Below are 25,161 nucleotides of genomic sequence, written 5' to 3' on the forward strand. Positions count from 1 at the left end.
AAATGTTACCAATCAATCTCTCTGCACTGGACATGAAACGTTTTGACCACATCACCTCACGATTTATCTGGCAAAATAAACGCCCTCGAATCGCCTTCCATAAACTTCAGACTCATAAATCACATGGAGGATTCTCCCTCCCAAATTTAAGATTATATTCACTAGCTACGCATTTCAGATATATCTCAGATTGGCTTCTTTCTAAATCTACATTCACTTCTAATTCTCTTGACACCGCTCTATTCAATCCCTACTCTCCTGGCGCCCTTCTTCATTCCAAAAAATCAGACATTCCCTCAAATATTTTCCATCATATAATGTTTCATGACACTTATCTAGCTTGGGTCTCCATAAACAAAAAACTGATGAGAAATCCGACTTCCTCCCCATACAATACCCTCTGGGGCAACCCTTCCTTCTCTCCCTCGATAACCAATCCATCCTTCTACACGTGGAAAGATAAAGGTCTTTCACTTACCTCACAGGTCTTTGACCCTGGAGGACAAATATTGGCTTTTTCCACTCTCCAATCACGATTTTCACTGCACACCTCTAATTTTTTCATGTATCTACAAGCACGGCACTTTGCTTTTTCACTAGATCCTCAAACCAGACATCAAAATTCGACTGATCCCATTAACTCCCTACTGCGACTAATTAATGCTGTATCTTACCGTATAAAATATCTCTATACTATCCTACTACCGATCTCTAACACGAAATCATGGCACACACTTGCATCTACATGGCAAACGGATATCCCTGATATAACTTCCCCTTTGATCTTAACTCAACATTGCTCTAAAATCTTAAAGTTCCTAAAATCCTCATACCTTCAGGAGGTGCACTGGAGAACTATACATAGGGCCTACATATCTCCTGCTCAGAGAAAACATATGAATCCAGACACCTCAGGATCCTGTCCCAAATGTCACTGTTCGCATGCTAACTTTTACCACTGTTTCTGGGAATGTGGGAAAATAAAACGCTTTTGGAATAAGGTAACGGTATATATAAATTATTTATTCTCCATTCATGTCTTTCCTGATCCACTAGCCTACCTGTGTGCGAACTTTAAAAATTGGCTCCCCAACAAGCAACTCTCCTCCCATATTCCACTGCTGGCCACCATTGTGACACTTGCAAAGAAAATAATTCTTATCCATTGGATCTCCCCTTCCTCTCCTTCCTTACAAGAACTAAAAATAAAACTCCTACAAATCCTTTATTTCGATAGGAATAATACATTTCCAGACTTGGATAGACATGTAGATCGGTTTTATGCCAAATGGTCCCCATTTATTGTTTCTCTAGACTCATCTACTCAAGATAAAGTTATGAAAGTGTTTGAAAACACAGACTGGCATCATCTACGGGTCGTCGCTAACTCTTAATCCCAAACAACACTAGCTTTCTAGTACACTTCGTCTAAATCCTTGTACATAGCAGAGACCCTTGTCTTTTATTTTATTTCATAATAACTATGATCTCGTCCCCCCCCTCCTCCTTCCCCCTTCCACCCCCTCCCCTTGTCTTTTATTTCTCACGATTTTTTATTTTCTTGGTTTGTTTTTTTTCTTTTCTTTTATTTCTTCTTCCTTTCTTTGCATATTATTCTCTTCATATACTCTCATTTTTTATTATTTCTCCACTTTATTCTCGTCATAATCTCAAGTAGATAAATCCTACAGAATCCTAAATCCGCATTCCAATCTGTAGTAATCTAGCTGAAGCTTTTGATTGTGTTAGCAAGCTGCATTCTTGGTTAATCTTTCATATCACTGTCTCTGTATTAGAAGTTCACCGCATTATATGTATGTGACGAACATCTTTATCTGTTCTTTCATGTATGCCTTTAAATAATAATAAAAATTGTGTTATAAAAAAAAAAAAAATCTGCATTACGAACGCTGCAAGACCTTTCCACTTTATCCACAACTACTCAAATTTATGTCTGTAGCTAACCAAAAACATCTGAATTCTCACCTGTACCAATGTTATCTGTCTTTTTAAACTATGACATCCCCAATCTGCTCACTACAGTTCTCTCTTATGCAAACTCATGTATGTTTTTTGATGTAATGATTGGCTTGTAATTGGCATTGCATGTGTGGGGAAGTTGCACAGTGTAACATAGTTTATTATTGCATGCTTTCTGGTGTTTACCTCCTTTGACCATTTGTGGTTAGGTGTATTATATCTTTACATTTAGTGAGGTGTAGTCGTGGTGTAAAGGACAGAGTGGGATTACTGATTAGTAAAAAAAAAATACCAAACAGTGAGCAACATCACCAAACAGGTCATTTCAACTTTAAACTTGTCATTTATTTTGTACTGTCTGAACATGGCTACTAATAACAAATGCACAGACAAAATTCTTAAAGCTATGAGTGCAAATGCTAGAAGCTTAGCAGACAAAATTCCAGAACTAATTGCAATAATGACAAGGGATAACCTGGATTTTGTGGCAATTACAGAGTCATGGTACAATGAGAATCATGACTGGGACATAGCTATACCAGGATATAATTTATTTAGGAAGGATAGAATGGGAAGAAAAGGAGGAGGGGTAGCAATGTATGTGAAAAAAAGCATAAATGCTACTTTAATAAAAAATATTGAAGATAAAACTGAGGCCCTTTGGGTCACAATAGAAAGCGGGGAGAAGGACATTATTCGCATTGGGGAGATCTATAGACCACCAAGCCAGGGGCAGGAGTTGGACAGGAACCTATTGTTGGACATCACAAAAATGGCTTTAAAGGGAGAAGTCCTAATAATGGGAGACTTTAATTTAACTGATGTAAATTGGGAGGGGTATTTTGCAAGTTCAGCTACAAGTGGCAAATTTCTACATTCCTTACAGGGAGCATCTCTCAAGCAATTGGTGAGGGATCCCACTCGCAAAGACTAAATATTACATTTAATTCTTACAAATTGTGACAGGATATCTGACATACAGTATATGTGGGTAAGCACCTGGGATCCAGTGATCATCAAGCAGTATAGTTTAGTATAAATACACAAGAAAAAAGAAGAAAACAGGCTGTATTGTCGATGCACAGGAGGGGAAGTGACCTAATTATCACATCCACCTATATGTATAATTAGGTCACTTCCCCTCCTGTGCATCGACAATACAGCCTGTTTTCTTCTTTTTTCTTGTGTACCTATCATAGCTGTAGTTGATAGCACCCCCATAATGAATGGTAAATACCAATAATACAATAGGGGTATTCTTTGGAGCTATAGTTCCAAGTCTAGAATTAAGAAATTGTGTGTGTGCAGATACACAAATGCTAGTTTAGTATAAAGACAGGATCCAACTCCTGTCACACAAAAACAAAGGTGTTGGATTTTAGAAATGCTGACTTTGCAAAAATGGGGAGATGTTTAAGTGATTCATTGGCGGACTAGAGGAACTTGGAGTGCAGAAGAGGTGGGAAAAACTGAAAAGTGCAATACTAAGTGCAACAGACATTTGTATCAAAAGGGTTAGGAAAAGAACCAGGAAAAGGAAGCCAGTGTGGTTCCCAAAATAAGTATCAACTAGTGTGAAAGCACTTTTAGGAAATACAAACAGACTCAAAATAATAACAACAAAGAGGGTTATCTTGACAGATGGAAGGATGCTAAGAAAGTGATCAGACGTGCAAAGGCAGAAGTTGAGGAGACAATGGCCCAGTCAGCAGATAAAGGGGGCAAAACTTTTTTAAGAATATAAGTGCAATGAAAAAATCAAATGGAGGAATAATAAGACTTAAGACAGAGAGTGAGCATTTGGTGGAGGGAGACAAGTCAATAGCAGATCACCTAAATAATTATTTTTGCTCAGTATTTACTACAGAAGGAGAAGGGATGGGGCCACAGTGAAGTTGCAAGGACATTCGTAAAAATAGGGTAGATGAAAGTACATTTACAGAAGAGAAGGTCCTAACAGAACTTTCAAAACTAAAGTAGATAAATCAATGGGGCCAGATGGGATACACCAAGGGATACTCAAAGAGCTAAAAGATGTGGTGGTTACACCTTTAACAGAATTATTTAACCAGTCACTAAATACAGGTGCCATTCCAGAGGACTGGAAAAGAGCAAATATAGTTCCACTGTACAAAAGTGAAAGCAAAGAAGAAGCAAGTAACTACGGACCAGTACGTCTTACATCAGTAGTAGGGAAAGTAATGGAAAACTATTAAAAGAAAAAGTTGTGGAATATCTTAAATCAAACAACTTGCAGGATCCAAAACAGCATGGACTTTTTAGACTCTGTGATGAAAATAATAGATCAAGGGGGAGCTGTAGATGTTGGATATCTAGACTTTAGTAAGCATTTGACACTGTCCCACATCGCAGACTGCTAAATAAACTTGAAAGCGTGGGAGTGGATTATAAAACAGTTAAATGGATAAGAACCTGGTTGCAGGATAGAAAACAGACAGTTGTAGTAAATGGAGTGCAATCTATGGAGGGAAAAGTTACCAGTGGAGTACCCCAGAGATCTGTACTTGGTCCAGTTCTCTTTAATATCTTTGTTGGTGACATTGCAAATCGTATTGAAGGGAAAGGATGCCTTTTTGCAGATGATACAAAGATATGCAACAGGGTAGAGACACCGGGAGGGGTAAAACAAATGATTGATGACCTAGGTAGGCTTGAGAAATGGTCAAGAACGTGGCAACTACAGTTTAATGCTAAAAATGCAAAATCATGCACTTGGGTCCCAAAAACCCAAAGGCTAAATATAGTATCAAGGGAACTATAATGGAAACTACTGAGGAGGAAAGGGATTTAGGAGTCACTATTTCAAGTGACTTGAAGGCAGGAAAGCAATGCAACAAAGCAATGACAAAGGCAAGTCAGATGCTTGGTTGCATAGGGAGAGGAATCAGTAGCAGGAAAAAAGAACAGATAATGCCACTGTATAGGTAATTGGTACAGCCCCATCTGGAATACTGTGTCCAGTTCTGGAGACCATATCTCCAGAAGGATATAAATACATTAGAGAGTGTACAAAGAAGGGCAACTAAAATGGTGCATAGTCTACATCACAAAATTTACCCGGAAAGTCTAAAAGATCTTAACATGTATAGTTTGGAGGAGAGAAGGGAAAGGGGGGACATGATAGAAACTTTCAAATATATCAAGGGTCTTAACAAAGTTCAGGAGGGAAACATTCTTCAAAGGAAGAGAAGTATTAGAACTCGAGGAGTATCACTGAGACTGGAGGGGGGGAGGTTCAGGGGAAATTTAAGGAAAAATTACTTCACAGAAAGGGTAGTGTATAAGTGGAATAGTATTCCATCAGAGGTGGTAGAGGCTAAGACTGTAGAGCAATTTAAACATGCTTGGGATAGGAATAGGATAGGAATATCCTTACAAAGAATTAAGGTTTAAAATGGGTTGAGATTGCCTAAAGGATTAAAAAAAAGGGGCAGACTAGATGGGCCAAGTGGTTTTTATCTGCTGTTAAATGCTATGTTTCTAAATTTCTATGTTAGGTTAATTGGCTCTCAACAAAATTCACCTTAGCATGTATGTGTTTGCGTGTACATGTGGTAGGGAATATCGATTATAAGCTCTACTGGGACAGGGACTGATTATTCTCTGTAAAGCGCTGCAGAATATGTGTGCACTATATAAATAACTGGTAATAAATAATAATAATAAATATTCTCCTACGAGCCAGCCCCACATTGTCTCCCAGTGCCCCTCTCACTATGGGGGTCATTCCGAGTTGATCGCTAGCTGCCGTTGTTTGCAGCACAGCGATCAGGCTAAAAATCGGCATTTCTTTGCATGCGTATGGGCAGGGGTTAAAGTGAAGGGGAACAAGTGGGAACTGAGTTCCACCACCTACATTGCCCGGCACAGTAATTCCAACAGAAAAACCTGTCCCATCACCTACATCAATAGATGATGCAGGCAATACTAGTGTTGCTGATGAGATGCAGCCACATCCCTTTTCCTCAGGTCCTGGTGGCTCCACGGTCCTCCTCCATTTACAGCCCATCCCTCCTGGTACTCACACATGCTGTCCAGTGGCTTCCTTTTCCGGCACGGTGTATGTGATGTCATACTGTCACTGCTGCTGAAGTGAGGAGGAGCCATGAAGAGGAGCAGGCTTTGTGCATCTTGAAGACAAGATGAGAAGGTGCTGGAGGTACAAAAGAGGTGGGGAAGCTGCTGAATGGATACAGGGCATGGATCTACTGGAGGGACGCAGGCAGTGAGCTGCTGGAGTGACAGAGTCAGAGATGTGAATAAGCGGCACTACTGTCAGCATTATGTGTAAAGGGCACTACTAATGAGGGTATTATGTGTAAGGGGCACTACTACTGTTGGAATAGTATATAAGGGGCACTACTGTCTGGCATAATGTGCATAAAGGGTATCATTGTGTAGTGCAATGTGAATAAAGGGCACTACTGAGTGATGTAACCTGAATAAGGGGCATTACTATGTGGTGTAATATAAATCCGAGGCACTACAAGCAGTGTAAAGTGAAAAAAGATTGTGCTTCTGTGTGGTGTAATTTGAACTGGGAGTACTTTTATGTGACCATGATGCTTCTTTGTGAGATTACTGTCCCTTTATTAAGTATGGGAAGTAGGGCACAAATTTATAGTTTGCAGGGAGGTGCTAAAAACACTAACACTAGGCCTGACCCCACTTAATGTGAAGGGGTGAGGGGGGGTAGGTGACAGGGAAAATGAGTTCCACCACCTCTCCGGGACCACTTTAAGCCCTGCGTATGGGGCACAGTGCGCATGCGCGACGTACTTTCACAAAAAAACTATGCAGTTTCACACAAGGCCGCACGACTCTTTTCAGTCGCTCTGTTGATCGGTGAGTGATTGACAGGAATGGGGCATTTCTGGGACGTAACTGACCGTTTTCCGGGAGTGTGCTATAAAACGCAGGCGTGTCAGTTAAAAATGCAGGCGTGCCTGGGGAAATGGGGGAGTGGCTGGCCGAACACTCGGCGTGTTTGTGACATCAAAACAGGAACTAAATAGACTGAAGTAATCAAGTAGGAGTAGGTCTGCAGCTACTCAGAAACTGCATGAAAAAATGTCAGCACTGGTATGCGAACCTTTCGTTCGCACTTCTGCTAAGCTAAGATAAACTCCCAGAGGGAGGCGGCTTAGCATTTGCACTGCTGCTAAAAGCAGCTAGAGAGCGATCTACTCGGAATGAGGGCCTATACACGGTAGCAGGAGCCCCTTACTCCTGCTGCCTGGCCACTGCCTCCATACTGCTCCAACACGTGTTAAACATTGCTGGAGTGTGTGTATGTACTCTCCTGCGAACGACATGGCATGGCGTGGCAAAGATGCACATAGACATATCTGTATGCACAAAGACACAGTTGCAATTGAGACGCATGGTTTTAGAAATGTCTATAAAAAGTTCTGGGCGTTCCAGGGTAATGATGGAAGGTGGCTATACAACCGAATGAGAATGGTCCATATTATAGGTTTGTCACTAAAGTGTTTGTATACACAGGTGCTTTATTGTTCATAAATTTGATGGTGTGACCATTTGTGGCATCTACAGATGCACCAGACAGTATTACAGCATCTACGCATTCTCAAAGTGGGCGTCTCTGCCCTTGCACTTTCATACGCATGGTTGTTCACCAGGGAAGGGCTTTGTGACAACATTTGCATAAAGTAGCAGATGAGGTCCAATACAATAGTTTTCCTATCTTTGTGGGCTACATACGAAAGGAGACAGTATTTAATCTGCATGCAAAAAAATTATTTTCTCCTCTCACATTGCTATGTGGATTGTGCAATTGTGATTCTGGTGCTAATACAAATATAAAACTTAAGTGATTAAAGAAGGTGATAACCATGAGGTCAGACAAAATTAAAATAAAATAGTAAATTAGTCATTATTGAATAGTGCAATCCCCAGTTTTTCAGGGATCCGGTCTTTAGATCGACATTAAGTAAGTTGACATGGTTTCTAGGTCGACAGGGACTCTAGGTTGACATGTTCGAGGTCAACATGACAAAAGGTAGAGTTTATCACTTTTTTTAAGTTTTTTTAACTTTTTCATACTTTACGATCCACGTGAACTACAATTGGGAACGGTAACCTGTGCCGAGCACAGCAGTGGCAGAGCGAGGCACCTTGGGGGTCATAACAACCCGATCGTTCAATGCAGTTTTTCTCAGTGCAGCGATCGGGTCAGAACTGCGCATGCGCCGGAGCATGGCAGTCGTCGGTGCCCAGCGATCGCCTCTGAGACAGAAGCGGTCGCTGGGTAGGAGTAGACTAAAGGGTGGAGTTAAGCTGCCATTTAGTAGGCACGGTCCGGCCAATGCAGGCATTACTGGACCTCTGGGGGGCGTGGCACGACGTCACGCAGCCGCGGCAGCAACATACAACTCCCGGCTAGCCGAGGAGCTGCGCTGACCAGGAGTTACTCCACAGATACAAAGGCATCACCTCTGTGCGATGCTTTTGTATTTGTGTGGGGGAAGCCGGCACTGACATGCAGGGCATACTAGCCCTGTGCTGGGCGTCCCCCCGCATGTCTGGAAACATGATCATAGCTGTGCTAAATTTACGATCAACTCAGAATGACCCCCCTTGTTCGAAGCATGGCGAGAAAAGTGAGCCATGCAAGGGGACATGGTACACTAATAGGGGATACCGGTCACTAAACAGAGAAAATGACACACAAAAAAAAGTTACAAATACTCATGTATACCTTTTCTGATGTCGACTTAGTACATGTCAAGCTAGCATTCCTGTTGACCTAGAAACAGTGTTGACCTACTTACTGTCGACCAATAGTAGTTGACCTAGACACTGTCGACCTATGTCTAATCTACCTAACACACCACACCCATTTTTCAATGGCAGCTTGGTAGTCGAATCCAATAATTTCCATTGGAGAAGTAAACTGAAACCAATAATGACAAGAAAAGGGCCTCCTAGTACAATATGAAATAGTTTTCACCATGTGTCTGGTCAAGGAACAAGATGCCCACGTACCATGTTTTAAGGCATAAAGTATTACCTCTTTGCCCAATATAGACCTTTTGGACACAATATCTTTGCACCATGCATCATAAAAGATAACAGGGAATATTTAAAACAAAATGTATTAAATGTGGACAAATGTATTTTGTCCATCAAATCACATTAGGCCTTTATCAGTAAGTTACCTTGACAAAATGGCACTTATACTCCCTTCCCACCAATAAAACAAATAACCCAGGTCCATCCTGGATAATTAAATGTGGTTTCAAGCCAATTCACAGCGGTTTGAAACCCCTTTCACATTGCAGGCTGGAACCAGGCTAGTGGCAGATCTTCACTATACTAGTGCTTGGAGATGACGTTGGGCCTCATTCAGACCTGATCATTGTTGTGCAAATTTGCACAGTGGACGATCATTGGATGACTGCTCATGTGTACAGTTTGTAATGCGTAGACGCCTGGCCAAACTGCAAAAAAATCCTGCATCTTTTTTGACAGCTAGGCGAACGCAGGTTAATTGACAGGAAGCGGACGTTTGGGGGTGGTAACTGTCCGTTTTCTGGGAGAGTCAGGAAAAATGCAGGTGTTCCCAAGTGTTTTCAGGGCAGCTGTGTGACGCCAGCTCCGGCTCAATCAGCCAGTTTGTGTTTGGGAGAGGTTTAAGTGTAAAAAAAAGGGGCAGACTAGATGGGCCAAGTGGTTCTTATCAGCCGACAAGTTCTATGTTTCTATGTTTCTAAGTGATTCACTGGCGGACTGGAGGATCTTGGGAGGAGTGCAGGAGAGGCGGGAAAAACTGAAAAGTGCAATACTAAGTGCAACAGACCATTGTATCAAAAGGGTTAAGAAAAGCACCAGGTAAAGGAAGCCAGTGTGGTTCACAAAAGAAGTATCAACTGTTGTGAAAGCAAAAAAGATGGCTTTTAGGAAATACAAACAGACTCAAAATAATAACCACAAAGAGGTGTATCTTGACAGATGGAAGGATGCTAAGAAAGTGATCAGACGTGCAAAGGCAGAAGCTGAGGAGAAAATGGCTCAGTCAGTAGATATATGGGGCAACACTTTTTTAAGTATATAAGTGAAAGGAGAAAATCAAATGGAGGAATAATAAGACTTAAGACAGAGTGAGCATTTGGTGGAGGGAGACAAGGCAATAACAAATCACCAAAATAATTATTTTTGCTCAGTATTTACTACAGAAGAAGGGCTGGGGCCACAGTTAAGTTGCAAGGACAGTCATAAAAATAGGGTAGATTAAAGTACATTTACAGAGGAAAAGGTCCTAACAGAACGTTCAAAACTAAAAGTGGATAAATCAATGGGACCAGATGAGATACACCCAAGGATACTCAAAGAGCTAAAAGATGTGCTGGTTACACCTTTAACAGAATAATTTAACCAGTCACTAAATACAGGTGCCATTCCAGAGTACTAGAAGAGCAAATGTAGTTCCACTGCACAAAAGTGGAAGCAAGGAAGAAGCATTTTACTACAGACCAGTAAGCCTTACATCAGTAGTAGGGAAAGTAATGGAAGAACTATTGAAAGAGTTGTGAAATATCTTAAATCAAACAACTTACAGGATCCAAAACAGCATGGATTTACTGGTGGGAGATCATGCCAAACAAATCGTATTGACTTTTTTGACTCTGTGACAAAAATAATAGATCAAGGGGGAGCTGTAGATGTAGCATATCTAGACTTTAGTAAGACATTTGACACTGTCCCACATCACAGACTGCTAAATAAACTTGAAAACATGGGGGTGGATTATAAAACAGTTAAATGGATTAGAACCTGGCTGCAGGATAGTAAACAGAGAGTTGTAGTAAATGGAGTGCAATCTATGGAGGGAAATGTTACCAGTGGAGTACCCCAGGGATCTGTACTTGGTCCAGTTCTCTTTAATATCTTTGTTGGTGACATTGCAAATGGTATTGAAGGGAAAGTATGCCTTTTTGCAGATGATGCAAAGATCTGCAACAGGGTAGACACACCGGGAGGAGTAAAACAAATGATTGGTGACCTAGGTAGGCTTGAGAAATGGTCAAGAAAGTGGCAACTACAGTTTAATGCTAAAAATGCAAAATCATGCACTTGGGTCTAAAAATAACCCAAAGGCTAAATATAGTATCAAGGGAACTATAATGGAAACTACTGAGGAGGAAAGGGATTTAGGAGTCACTATTTCAAGTGACTTGAAGGCAGGAAAGCAATGCAACAAAGCAATGAGAAACGCAACTCAGATGCCTGGTTGCATAGGGAGAGTAATCAGTAGCAGGAAAAAAGAATTGATAATGCCACTGTATAGGTAATTGGTACGGCCCTATCTGGAATACTGTGTCCAGTTCTGGAGGCCATATCTCCAGAAGGATATAAACACATTAGAGAGTGTACAAAGAAGGGCAACTAAAATGGTGCTTGGCCTAAATCACAAAACTTACCCAGAAAGGCTAAAAGATCTTAACATGTATAATTTGGAGGAGAGAAGGGAAAGGGGGGACATGATAGAAACTTTCAAGTATATCAAGGGTCTTAACAAAGTTCAGGAGGGAAACATTCTTCAAAGGAAGAGATGTATTAGTACTCGAAGACATACACTGAGACTGGAGGGGGGGAGGTTCAGGGGAAATTTAAGGAAAAATTACTTCACAGAAAGGGTAGTAGATTAGTGGAATAGCTCCCATAAGAGGTGGTAGAGGCTAAGACTGTAGAGCAATTTAAACATGCCTGGGATAGTCACATGAATATCCTTAAAAAGAATTAAGGTTCAAACAGGGTTGAGATTGTCTAAAGGATAAAAAAAAGGGTTAGACTAGATGGTCAAGTGGTTCTTATCTGCCGTCAAATTCTATGTTTCTGTGTAAGGTGTGAATTAGGCCCTTCATTTTCAAGTGCCAGTTTCCCTGCTCTTTCTATGGTGTTAGTGTGACCCATGTTGGATAACCAAGGTCACATATTTACACCACACCATTACCTAGGTCCGTCCAAGGTTCAACTCTCGTAGCTACTGTACCAGGTTTGGTTTCCTGGTAGTGTGACCCAGGTTATTTTTGTCAGACCTTTTCCCACCAAGTTGGACTCAGGTTTCCCTGGCAAAAACTTGGGCTATAAGTTTGGTGGAAAAGGGGTATTACACTTACCTTCAGAGGAAGATGCAATGCAGAAGCAGCTCTTGTTGGGGTAATGCCAGGGAGAGTGAGCTATAATCACACCTGCAAATCATCCCATTATGCTGCAAAGGAGTGGACTCATGTTCAGTCAGGGGAAGAATTTTAAGTATTCAGAAACCCTAATGTGTGCACCACTGAGATATTCCAAGTTCAAGAGAGTATAGCTATTCACTATTCTTGTCATAAGTTCCATCCAGCAAATACTTTTATAACTGGAAGAACCTTTCAATGACACAGCTATAAATTGGAAGCTGCAGTAAGTATGTTCCCAATAAATGCATTCAGTTAAAGAATAGGTAACAATTGTTTTAAGGGCCATAGAGTAAAGAGTAAGGTGTGTCCAACATCAAGGGGGAATTTAAAAGGAAAGTACAGCACAGTATTTAAAAGTACAATTACATATTAGGTCATACTTGCCTACCTGACCGTCCGCACGAGGGAGAAAATTCTTTGTTCCTTGACTTTCCTGGTAATGTATGATTGCCATCACCTGTGGCGAAACACCTTTCTTATCAATAAACTAGTTCACCACAGGTGATGGCAATCATACTGTTACGTTCCTGATGCTCAGAACTGGAAAGATGTTGCGAAGTGAGTCCAGAGCACCAGGACGTGACGCTGAAATAAGGGGTGGTACGGGAATAGCCCCTAGCACCCTACCTCCGATGTTTTACCCGTGTGGTCAGTTCACGCCTGAGTGACTATGGTTTCTTGGGCCCATGGCAGCCGCGTTTGAAGGGCGGATTAGGTCTGCCCAACTCCGATGCCCCCAGGTCTTAGAGTGAGACAAGGTGTAAACCGAGACAGGATAATAACAAGGGGACCTCTAACTAAAGCAAACAGACGGCTAGAGGCTACTAACAACCCTAAAACTAAATATATGTGCGGCACGCTGCAAAGGGAAAAGGACAACAAAAGATACCACTGTCCACACCCCACACGGCACCGTCGAATTCCGGGGAGGACAGTGAAAAGTGGAAACCTCCGCAAAAACCACCAATACAAAAGTAACACAAGGACTAAGCGGCCTAGGCCGCAACACGAAACCGGGAGAGAACCCCAACAAACGAGAACCCCCAGATGACTGCAACAGGTTCACTTGGACAGAAAGGATTCCCAGGACCGGCTTCAGAACTCCAGGACTCAGGAGCACAGGGAGCAGGATCGACCAGATACAGCTGACCAGGAACAGACGTTGCAAGGCAGGAACAGCATACAAGAAGCTATCACCGGCGAGGCTGCAGTGTGCTGGCTCCCATAAAAAGACCCTGCTGGCCAATGACAGGAGGGCCAGCAAAACCAGCCCCCAGACCCTAATTACTAATTGCCGTGCAGCTGCCCTGCTGCACGAGCACTAAACAATCCTATCTGGCAACAGGGAACGCGGTCCGCCAATGTCGTCCCCGATGCTATGGACCCAGCGGCTGAGGACGCCTGGCATCCTAGCGTTGCCAGGGACCCGGCGGCTACAGTACGCACGGCATCCTGGCGTTGCTAGGCACCGGGCGGGCAGGGAGGAAGGTGCGTCGGCCGTGAGCGTCGCTTGGAAGCAGACCAAGCGGCGCCGCGGACCGCGGCACCTAACACATACATTACCAGGAAAGTCCAGGAACAGAGCATTTTCTCCCTCATTAAGAGGGTCAGGTAGGTAAGTATGTATTAGGTGCACATAATGCATTTATGCCCCCCACCCCTAATCATATGCCAATCTCCATCCACTGAGCAGCAGACAGAGCAAACACTAAATCATTCACAATCATAAAGGCACAGTGGCAAAGTAATTTGATTTTATGCAAATATATGCAAACTACATTGCCACTTATTCATTATGGCCCTCATTCCGAGTTGATCACTCGCTAGCTGCTTTTAGCAGCAGTGCACACGCTAGGCTGCCGCCCTCTGGGAGTGTATCTTAGCTTAGTAGAATTGCGAACGAAAGATTAGCAGTTCTGCTATTAAATATTTCCTTGCAGTTTCTGAGTAGCTACAGACCTACTCCTAGATTGCGATCACCTCAGTCCGTTTAGTTCCTGGTTTGACGTTACAAACACACCCTGCGTTCGTCCAGCCACTCCTGCGTTTTAGTCTGACACGCCTGCGTTTTTTTAGCACACTCCCTGAAAATGGTCAGTTTCTGCCCAGAAACACCCACTTCCTGTCAATCATTCACCGATCAGCAGAGCGACTGAAACGCGTCCCTCGGACCTGTGTAAAATTGCATAGTTTTGTGTGAAAATACTTAGCGCATGAGCCCTGCGGCCCATACGCATGCGCAGAATCGCCCATTTTTAGCCTGATCGCAATTCTGCTAAAAACGGCAACGAGCGAACAACTCGGAATAACCACCTATGACTGTACGTGATCCAATATTTGCATCATCCGTCCATCCATCTGACAATGGATGGTGACCAGCACACAGCAAGTCTTCTGAAATAAACCTTTTTTTTATTTATAAATGTAATTATATTGTCTCTCTAATCCGAATTATGTATGATGTAACATGGTCTAGGAGAAGGTTATGATTCAAAAATAAATAAGCTTTTTAGTAAGTTTTTTTTTTACACTGAGTTGGTAAACTTGTAGTTAGGGAAAGTACTTATAGGTGCGGTATATACACTGACTATGGCATGTAGATGCTGTATATAGGGGTCAATTCAATTACTGTAGCTGCAAAGGGTGCAAAGCACCGCTGCAACGAATCAGGCCCAATCCGCACATAATAGCTCGGACCTCTATGAGGTGGTGCTTGGACCTTTATGAGGTGGTGAACAGTTTTGTGCGAATTTGGCCGGCTGTAAAGTGCGGCCCCTGCCGCAATGATTCTCAGCTGCGATAATATCGCAGCTAATTAGGCTTGCTTCCAATTGTAATTAGATGAGCGGACCTGGGTATGTCTGCAACTGGCTCAGTAAGGGAGGTGTCTAGTCTCACAATTTAGTATCTGTGGGGAGGAAGTAGATGTGCTTCACCACCATTATCCTCACACTTTTCTGATATGTAAAATTTGCAATGTTTTTTTTTTATAAATGTAATAAAATATTGCCATTAAGCAAAGTTAATCACCTTTAAGTGCCAATCGTTATATAGTCATATCTCCTAGTTGTCCCGATTTCCACGTGACAGTCAGAATGTTTGGACTCAATGACCGCAGTGTCACATGGAGGTGGGGGGCAGTTGAGATGCCTCTTAACACTCTGTTCTCCATAGCTATTCATTGGAGACAGATGAATCTGGGGCACGGCCAGCAGCTCACAGATCACTGGGTATGCTCCCAAAGTGATGGAAATGAGGGTGTGGCATATGATCGCAGCATTCCCATGAAACCACTCCCACTTTTACATAGGCCATGCCCCTTTTGTAGGCACGCATGGTTCTCCACACGAAGTAGCCCCACGAATAAGGGGTCGTGGATATTGGGAGGGATAATATAGTTGTTTTAACGAACTGTAGAAAGGGAATATCACTTTGTGTTATTTGGTTTGGATCAAGCTGTACAACATTCACCAGCCCACATGCAGCTTTATATACAGCTCACAGAAAGAAACTGAATTTTTTTAATCATTTTATTATTTATTCTTTATCGTACTATATATTTGACACTATATGTAGCTATATATTATATATATATGTATGTATGTATGTATGTATGTATGTATGTATGCGTGTATATATATATATATATATGTATTCACATGTTTCAATGATTACATATTGATATTTTGGTATTTATTTGAGGCTTGAGTAAAATAATATAACATTTTGGGAAAAATATACAGCCTAACAGTCCAGCACTTGAGGTCAATATGGAGAAAATCTCTACAGCCACCATGTTTTTTCCTTTGGTACTCAGATAGGCTGGGATCATTGCAATCCAGACGCTGCAGAACATCAGCATGCTGAAGGTGATAAACTTGGCTTCATTAAAACGATCTGGTAATGATCTGCCTAAATATGCTACAGTAGGGCAAGAAGCCCTAAATAAAAGAGAACAGCATAAAAGCCGATAGTGGAACCTTCATTGCATTGGATAATGGTCTTTCTTTCATAAGATTCTGTGTCCAGCTCCACAAATGGAGGAGAAATAGACAACCAACAAATGCTAATTATAATTTGTACAGATGATGCCAGTAAAACAATATAATAGCACAGTTTGCCTCCAATCAGCTTCCTCCAGGAGCTTCCAGGTTGGGAGGCTTTGAAAGCTATGCAGACCATGATGGTTTTGGCCAAAACAGAAGACACAGCTATGGAGAATATGATGCCAAAAACTATTTGTCGGAACATGCAAGTTCTGTCAGTAGGACGCCCAATAAACAAAAACGAGCAGAGAAAACACATGGATATGGAGACCAGGAGGATGAAGCTCAGGTTCCTGTTATTTGCTTTGACAATTGGTGTATCTTGGTATGTCACAAAAATCACAAATATTAGGACAGAAGTGATCCAAAGTAGACTGGAGAGAGAAGACAGAGCTACAGCAAGGGCATCTGAATAGTCCAGAAATTCTTCCGGTCTCAGGACACATTGATCTTGTCTGTCATTGGGCCATTCTATATCCAGGCATTTTATGCAGTTTTCACTGTCTGTAAAGACACAACTGTATATGTATTACATGCTGAATTCTAGCAAATTCCTGTTTTAGAAGAAGAATAAATAACATAATATCTGCTAATTTTAAAATTCACTAAAAATGGATTACTGTGTTGGTCACTGTAAAGTTTTATATTCACCTACTGAGCCTCCTTCATTATCAGAGAAATGATTAATAATCACTAATCGTAGAGCAACCTATATTACTAAAGACAAATTTAAAAAAATATTATTTTATTACCCGATAAACAGCTAACAAATGAACACGTCTTAAAACTAATATACAGTATATGCCATGGATCACCAAGTTCACCTCAAATTAGCTACATATGTATTGCTCTTCAAGAAGGCCAATAGTCTAATATATAAAAATGAAAATCTGTAATTCTATCCTTCTGTCCTCCTGTCTTTCTATACAAATCCACAGTTTACAAGCAAAGATCGTGAAATTTCACATACAAGTGTACGAAAACATGGCAGAGGCAACTAAAACAATTTGAGATCCCTAGCACCCCTAGGGGGGCAGAGAGAAAAACAAAGTATATCAGGAGATGGCATAGCCCCGGAATTGCAGGAGCAATGTACTCAAAAATTGGCACACATATGCCTTACAATCTGGCAACAAACACTGTGGGAGGAAGATACCCCTAGCACCCTTAGGGGTGAGCCAGCAGCACAGAGTATTTCAGCAGACAGCATAACTCTGGAATGCCTGCAGCAATTTACAACAAACTTGGTACACATATGACTTACACTCTGGAAACAAGCACTGTGGGGGTCAGAGACCACTAGCACCCCTAGGGGTGAGACAGCAGCACAGACTATATCAGGACATGCATGATATGTCAGTGATGACAGGGTTGCATGTGACAGGGCCAGTGACATGATGTGAGGAGGGGAATGCAGGTAGCGCAAACCCACACACTGAGTGTTATATAATGGAAGTAGCACAGTCCCCCAGCATCACAGAGTATATCAGGAGATATATAACGTGCTGCACTATATAAGAAACTGTAAAAAAAATTATAATTTCACTGGGGCACTGACATGATGTGAGGAGAGGAATGGAGGCAGCAGGAAGCCACAGACTGAGTTATAAAGTGGGAAGAGCAGAGTCACTTGGGTGACCAAAAAGGGGTCCGGCCACTACACAAGGTGCGCCAGGGAAGCAAGATATGCCAGTATAAGCTAGATCTCCAACCAACGTAAATTAACGAACAACTATCATTCTAATTTACCATCCTCATCCCGTACAGAAGCATGGGTATTCAGCTATCTACAATGTTATTTATACTGTGTGTTTAATGTTTTAATTTGTTTTTGGAAACAGATATTCTTATAATCACAGGCAAGGCTGGGTACTCCAGCTAGTAAATTAATAAAACTCAGGGTAACTTGGTGCCCAGTACAATGAATTTGTAGCTAAAAATAAAAAAAAATAAAAAAAATTGTATAACATAAAAAAAAAATCACAATCTTTGAATAACTGTCTGTATAACACTTATGTGATGCCAAGTCTTATTGTAGTTTAAAAAAGTTTACATTGTAAATTGTTGAAATATGTTTTCAATTTATTTTGTTACAGAATGAATAAGATAAATAAGACCTATGTGATTTTAAACACCTGTGATTCATTTTGAACTGACCCACTTGCTGTTTTATTGGCTAATGCACAACTGTCTTTGAGTATTTTTATTTCCCTCTGAAGAAACAGTCAGAGAAATATGTTCTTCTACTCGGACTCTTACCATTGAACCTATGGATTACGGTCATTCGGTTGACAAGACTTAGGTTGACAGTCATTAGGTCGACCATTATTGGTTGACATGCACTAGGTCAACATGGAAAAAGGTCGACATGAGCTTTCACTTTTTTAAACATTTTTGAACTTTTTCATACTTTACGATCCACGTGGACTACAAATGGGAACGGTAACCTCTACCGAGCACAGCTAGGCACCTTGCCCGAAGCATGGCGAGTGAAGCGAGCCATGTGAGGTGACACGGTGCACTAATTGGGGTTCCCAGTCACTTTATGAAGAAAGCGACATAAAAAAAACAAAAAAAAAAACTCATGTCCATCTTTTTCCATGTCGACCTTGTTCATATCGGCCTAATGACCATGTCGACATAAATCATCATGTCGACCTATTACCTGTTGACCAATAGTGGTTAGCTTAATGACTGTCAATCTAAATCTTGTCGACCTAATGACCCATACCCGAACCTAAAGTACTAATACAGAACATGATAGCACACTGTAAAGTCCACCTCTAAGGATTGTTCTACTTTACTCTAATTCTCATTTAGTTTATGCATTGGGTCACAAGCAATTATGTTTTATACAGTACCTCATGAGGTACATTTTGATCTTCTGGGTCAGAATGCTTTTATTTTTCATGTTTTTATTAATTTCTCCAAAATAGTATTATTATTCAATTCTGAGGTGCCCTGTTCTTTAAAACAAATGAGAGGTTTACATCAAAATATAAAAGAGAAAGTAACAATACTTTCAGTTATTGATGTGAACACAGGATTATTAATTATTATTAATCTTTTGTGGACCATTATTACCTGAGACAAAAATAAAAATTACTCCTGCTGACTTGAATATTTCCGTTTGGTCCATGCTGCTACATTCTGAAACAATGCTTATATTGCTTATTATAGATTTCTTTTACAGATTGTAACTAGCAGAACAGACCAGGCTTCCTATGAATAATTAACCAATGGTTTATACTGTACAAACCAATATTGTTAAGCCTATTGTTGAAATTGTGCCTCTATAATATGCCACACACAACGGCAATTTGATAAATTGAATTTATTGATTACTTTGTGATGGTTCTATCAAGTTACTTAAAGTTTGATTGACTATACCTGTAAATATTTTCATTGTTCTCTTTCTCAAGAAAATCGTTTTGTTTTGGTTCATCTATCTTTTTGTACCTTTCTTATGATTCCTTACAGTATATACTCTTTCTAAAATATTTGTCTGTGTTTTGCAGGTATACCGTATATAGGCCCTCATTCCGAGTTGTTCGCTCGTTATTTTTTTCTCGCAACGGAGCGATTAGTCGCTAATGCGCATGCGCAATGTCTGCAGTGCGACTGCGCCAAGTAAATTTGCTATGCAGTTAGGTAATTTACTCATGGCATTACGAGGATTTTTCTTCGTTCTGGTGATCGTAATGTGATTGGCAGGAAGTGGGTGTTTCTGGGCGGAAACTGGCCATTTTATGGGAGTGTGCAAAAAAACGTGGGAGTGGCTGGAGAAACAGGGGAGTGTCTGGGCGAACGCTGGGTGTGTTTGTGACGTCAAACCAGGAACGACAAGCACTGAACTGATCGCAGATGCCGAGTTAGTGTGGAGCTACTCAGAAACTGCTAAGAAGTGTCTATTCGCAATTTTGCTAATCTTTCGTTCGCAATTTTGATAAGCTAAGATTCACTCCCAGTAGGCGGCGGCTTAGCGTGTGCAAAGCTGCTAAAAGCAGCTTGCGAGCGAACAACTCGGAATGAGGGCCATAGCTCATTCATCCTTTTTTTGAAAATCACCTTTTTGAATATTTTTTTTTTCATACATACTAATTTAAAGTTGTATCTTAAAACAGAATACAATATATGTAGAGTGCACCTGTAAGAGAGATCTCCTCATATCCTTTCTTGGATAGTTTTATATGACTTTTTTACTGCTGTTGAGATTTGAATTTGGACAATTCCCTCACAACTACAAATCTCTGCACATTTCACCTATGACAAAGTGCAGTGATACAGTACTTGTTCTTTTATCTGCATGCTTCCCTCTGTACCTAGATGTTGTTATCCTTTCCAAGCTTTCAGATGCTAGGCTAGCAGAACAAATCTTAATTTCCCATACAGTATATCCTAGTTTGATAGTTTGATAAGTTTACATTTTTATTTGACAGATGGTCACTCCCCTTGTTGATGGCTCTTATTGTGTCTCCTAAGCCAAGGAAGGATCTCACTGTCTCTTATTCATATCATCCCATTTCCTTATTATAGTCTAATGTAAAACTATGGAATATATTGGCAGCTAGTGTTAGTATAGAGGGGGATTCAACCTGAACAAACTGGGTTAATGCCTAGGAACTTCGCCTGCATAAATGTGCATTTATATACACATCTACAGCTACAGTAGAACATCCACTTACTGACACTGTAGTGTTGGTGTCGCTTGATATGACTAAAGCTGGGTACACACTATAAGAAAATTTGTGCAATATAGTTATTTCCAACTGAAATTGCCAATATTCTTGTTTATATGAAGCACTTTTCCCTAATTATTTGTCAAATACCAGACATCTTTTTTCCTAAAATATTGACATCTTCACTCATTATGTATATTCTTTTTATTTTGACAGAAAAGTGCAGAGTGTACTTTCTTTGGTGAATTTATGCTGTTAGTGGTTTGAAGACACTCATCATATAGACAACTTGGCGGGGGAGGGGGTGTCTAATTAAATGCGATCCATTTTCTGCTGATCAAAACAGGATGATATCGCAACTTTTTTTTATAGAAGGTCCATTTCAATAGCCTGAAAACAGACCTGCGATTGCGCAAAAAAACATGGGATTGGGAATAAGTCCCCATTCCCATGTATTATAGCAGTTCTGGCAGCCGATTATTGCAGATTATGCTTTTGGGGCCTGAGGGACTCAAAGCATAATCAGCAATAAGTGACGGCATTGGGGGGAGGAGCTTGCTGCATCAGGGCTAATAGGATTGCCCCCGGTGATACAATTACCCATGGTCATCTACTGCTGGTAATTGGATACCTCTCTTGGAATAGAAAGGATTGTTTAGAACTAATTAATGCATAGTCTACTGTATATGCTGTACATCAGCCATTTTTAGGATAATTGGATTCAATGCTAATGATCAGAATCCTTTAGTTTGTAAGTATCTTACAGTAAGTCATTCAGTAGAATGGGCCTATCTGTGGTTTGGTGTTGAGAAAACCAAAGTCAGTTTGGTGTTGAGCCCACATATTTGCAGTGGATTACTGTACATTGTTTTACTTGAACCCTGTAACTAGGGTCTGTGTTAATGGTTATGTTACAGACTTTTTATCCATTACTAGGGGAACTAGTCAAGGATGGCAGCTTTTACCTGCCCTGTCCACAATGGCAATGGAACCTCTGACCTTTGCGATTAGGGTTGGCACAGTGTCTGCTGGTCTCTGAGAGGGAGGAGAGAGAAAGTTGCACATCCTGTGGATGACATGCTGTTATTTCTAGCTAATCCTGAGACATTTCTCTCAGATTCATCAACAGATTTGTCTATATCTCTAGTGATAAGATAACCTGTGAAAAGTGTAGCATCTTCATATGATACATGATTTTGTTATCCCAGCCCAGCTTCCTCTTCGCTTGAAGTGGGCAATGCAGTTCTAAAAATTTGGAGATCCAAATTTCTTATAATGCTATGGATTATTTTCTGTGTACTAGAAAAAGTTCATTAAAATTTAGTTACAGTACATCCAAAAAGTATTCACAGTGCTTCACTTTTTCCACATTTTGTTATGTTACAGCCTTATTTCCAAAATGGAATAAATTATTTTTTCCCTCAAAATTCTACATCACAATACCCCATAATGACAATGTGAAAAAAGTTTTTTTTAGATTTTTGAAAATTTAATAAAAATAAAAAACTAAGAAATCACATGTACATAAGTATTCACAGCCTTTGCCATGAAGCTTAAACTTGAGCTCAGGTGCATCCTGTTTCCACTGATCATCCTTGAGATGTTCCTACAGCTTAATTGGAGTCCACCTGTCGTAGATTAGGTTGATTGGATATGGTTTGGAAAGGCACACACCTGTCTATATAAGGTCCCACACTTGACAGTGCATGTCTAAGCTCATACCAAGCATGAAGTGAAAGGAATTGTCTGTAGACCTCCAAAACAGGATTGTCTCGAGGCACAAATCTAGAGAAGGGTACAGAAAAAGATCTGCTGCTTTGAAGGTCCCAATGAGCACAGTGGCCTCCATCATCCATAAATGGAAGAAGTTCGTAACCAGCAAGACTCTTCCTAGAGCTGGCCGGCTGTCTAAACTGAGCAATTGGAGGAGAACGGCCCTAATCAGGGAGGTGACCAAGAATCTGATGGTCACTATGTCAGAGCTACAGCATTCCTCTGAGGAGAGAGTAGAACCTTCCAGAAGGACAACCATCCCAGCAGCAATACACCAATCAGGCCAGTATGGTAGAGTGGAAAGACGGAAAACTCTACTTAGTAAAAAACACATGGCAGCCCATCTGGAGTTTGCCAAAATGCACCTGAAGGACACTCAGATTGAAGTCTTTGGCGTGATGCCAGGTGTTATGTTTGGAGGAAACTAGGCACCACTCATCACCAGTAATACACAGAAACAAATGTACAGATGGCGCTTCAATTCAAAGGTGCTGCAGTCTCCCAGCTGGGATGGTTATCAATTTCCCAAGAAAGTTCAGTCCTAATTCTGTGGTTTTGCTGGGGTGCGCTCCCTGGATCACTACGGGTATTAATCCACACAAAGGACTAATACCCGTAGTGATCCAGGGAGCGCACCCCAGCAAAACCACAGAATTAGGACCACTCATCACCAGGCCAATACCATCCCTACAGTGAAGCATGTTGGTGGCAGCATTATGCTGTGGGGATGTTTTTCAGCGGCAGGAACTGGGAGACTAGTCAGGATAGAGTGAAAGGTGAATGCAGCAATGTACAGAGACAGCCTGGATGAAAACTTGCTCCAGAGCTCTCTTGACCGCAGACTGGTGCGATGGTTCATCTTTCAACAGGACAACAACCCTAAGCACACATCCAAGATATCAAGGGAGTGGCTTCAGGACAACTCTGTGAATGTCCTTGAGTGTCCCAGCCAGAACCCAGACTTGAGTCTGATTGAACATCTCTAGAGAGATCTGAAAATGGCTGTACACCGACACTTCCCATCCAAGCTGATGGAGCTTGAGATGTGTTGCAAAGAGGAATGGGTGAAACTGCCCAAGATAAAGATGGAGCCGCACTCATCTAGTGTGGCTCCACTGCATACGAGCACTCCTGGCGTGACTAGGTGATCCGTCCACCTAGTCACACCAGGAGCGCACAGAGTCACTCCCATTCTAGTGAATGGGGTGCATGTGCATCATGGACGTGCACCTGTTGTAGACGCGGCAGTAGGCATGCCCGGGTGGGTGCGCCCATGCACAGACAGAGCCACGATTAGCGTGGCTCTATCTGTAGGTGTGCCAAGCTTGTGGCATCATATTCAAAAAGACTTGAGGCTGTAATTGCTGCCAAATGTGCATCAACAAAGTATTGAGCAAAGGCTGTGAATAATTATGTACATGTGATTTCTTAGTTTTTTATTTTTAATAAATTTGAAAAAAACTCAAAAAAACTTTTTCACATAGTCATTATGGGGTATTGTGTGTAGAATTTTGAAGGAAAAATGTATTTATTCTAGTTTGGAATAAGGCTGTAACATAACAAAATGTGGACAAAGTGAAGTGCTGTGAATACTTTCTGGATGCACTGTAATTAAAATAAAAAATAAAATTATGCACTGTTTAATTATCACTGTTGTTTTTTCTTGCTTTTTAATTAGATGAAGTGAAAACATTTTCATTTATAAATCATACAAATAAAATACTAATAATGGTATTATTAATAACAATACTATTAAAAATATTATTACTCAGCGCAAAAAAAGATTGCTATATATACCTGCCATATAGTAGGTCGCTAACCATACAATGAAGCTACTCCCATATGAGTTCTCTGAGGTGCTCACTAATAAAGTAAAAAATGGGAAAGGATAAATAAATATTATCACAAGGGAGCGCTATATGTTTTTCAATGGTTCAAATAACAATTTATTATGTAAAATATTTTAAAAGAATGTCTACTGTAAAATAGATCAATATATCCAGCCTCAGGTCTCTGGATCCTTGTAGGTACTCCGGATCACGTAGGTGCAGTGATAAAATCCCTTAAAGCATTTCTCCGTGCTTATTAGGTTTCATCAGGTGTCGGGTAGATGCAGCGGTACGTCTGAGTACACAGACGTACTGCTGCGTCTACCCAACACCAACTAATACATGCAATACAGCCGGCTGTGCTAAAGAAAACTAACAGCACTGGTGAGAGTTCGGTTTCAGCGGTGGGGAGGGCACACAAGAGTGGTATCTCATGGGGTGTTCTACACTGTGCGAGCCGTATCAAGTCACGTCGGCATGTCTGTCCAAAAAGACGATACTTGGCTCATTTCTGACTATCCATTTAACAGTCTCTCATTGGAGTTGCAAATAGCACCTGCAGTGTGCTTAAACAGCCTGTATTGGAGCTCCTATACACACATTGTCTGTGGACTCTACACTAAAGAAC

At 41.1% G+C, this 25,161-nt stretch overlaps 1 pseudogene; it reads right to left on the reverse strand.

The window, feature by feature from the left end:
- Positions 1 to 15,870: 15,870 nt before the first annotated feature.
- Positions 15,871 to 25,161, reverse strand: part of LOC135051676 (vomeronasal type-2 receptor 26-like) — an 81,794-nt pseudogene continuing 72,503 nt past the window's right edge.

This window comes from Pseudophryne corroboree, chromosome 1 (assembly GCF_028390025.1).
Source record: "Pseudophryne corroboree isolate aPseCor3 chromosome 1, aPseCor3.hap2, whole genome shotgun sequence".
Taxonomy (NCBI): domain Eukaryota; kingdom Metazoa; phylum Chordata; class Amphibia; order Anura; family Myobatrachidae; genus Pseudophryne; species Pseudophryne corroboree.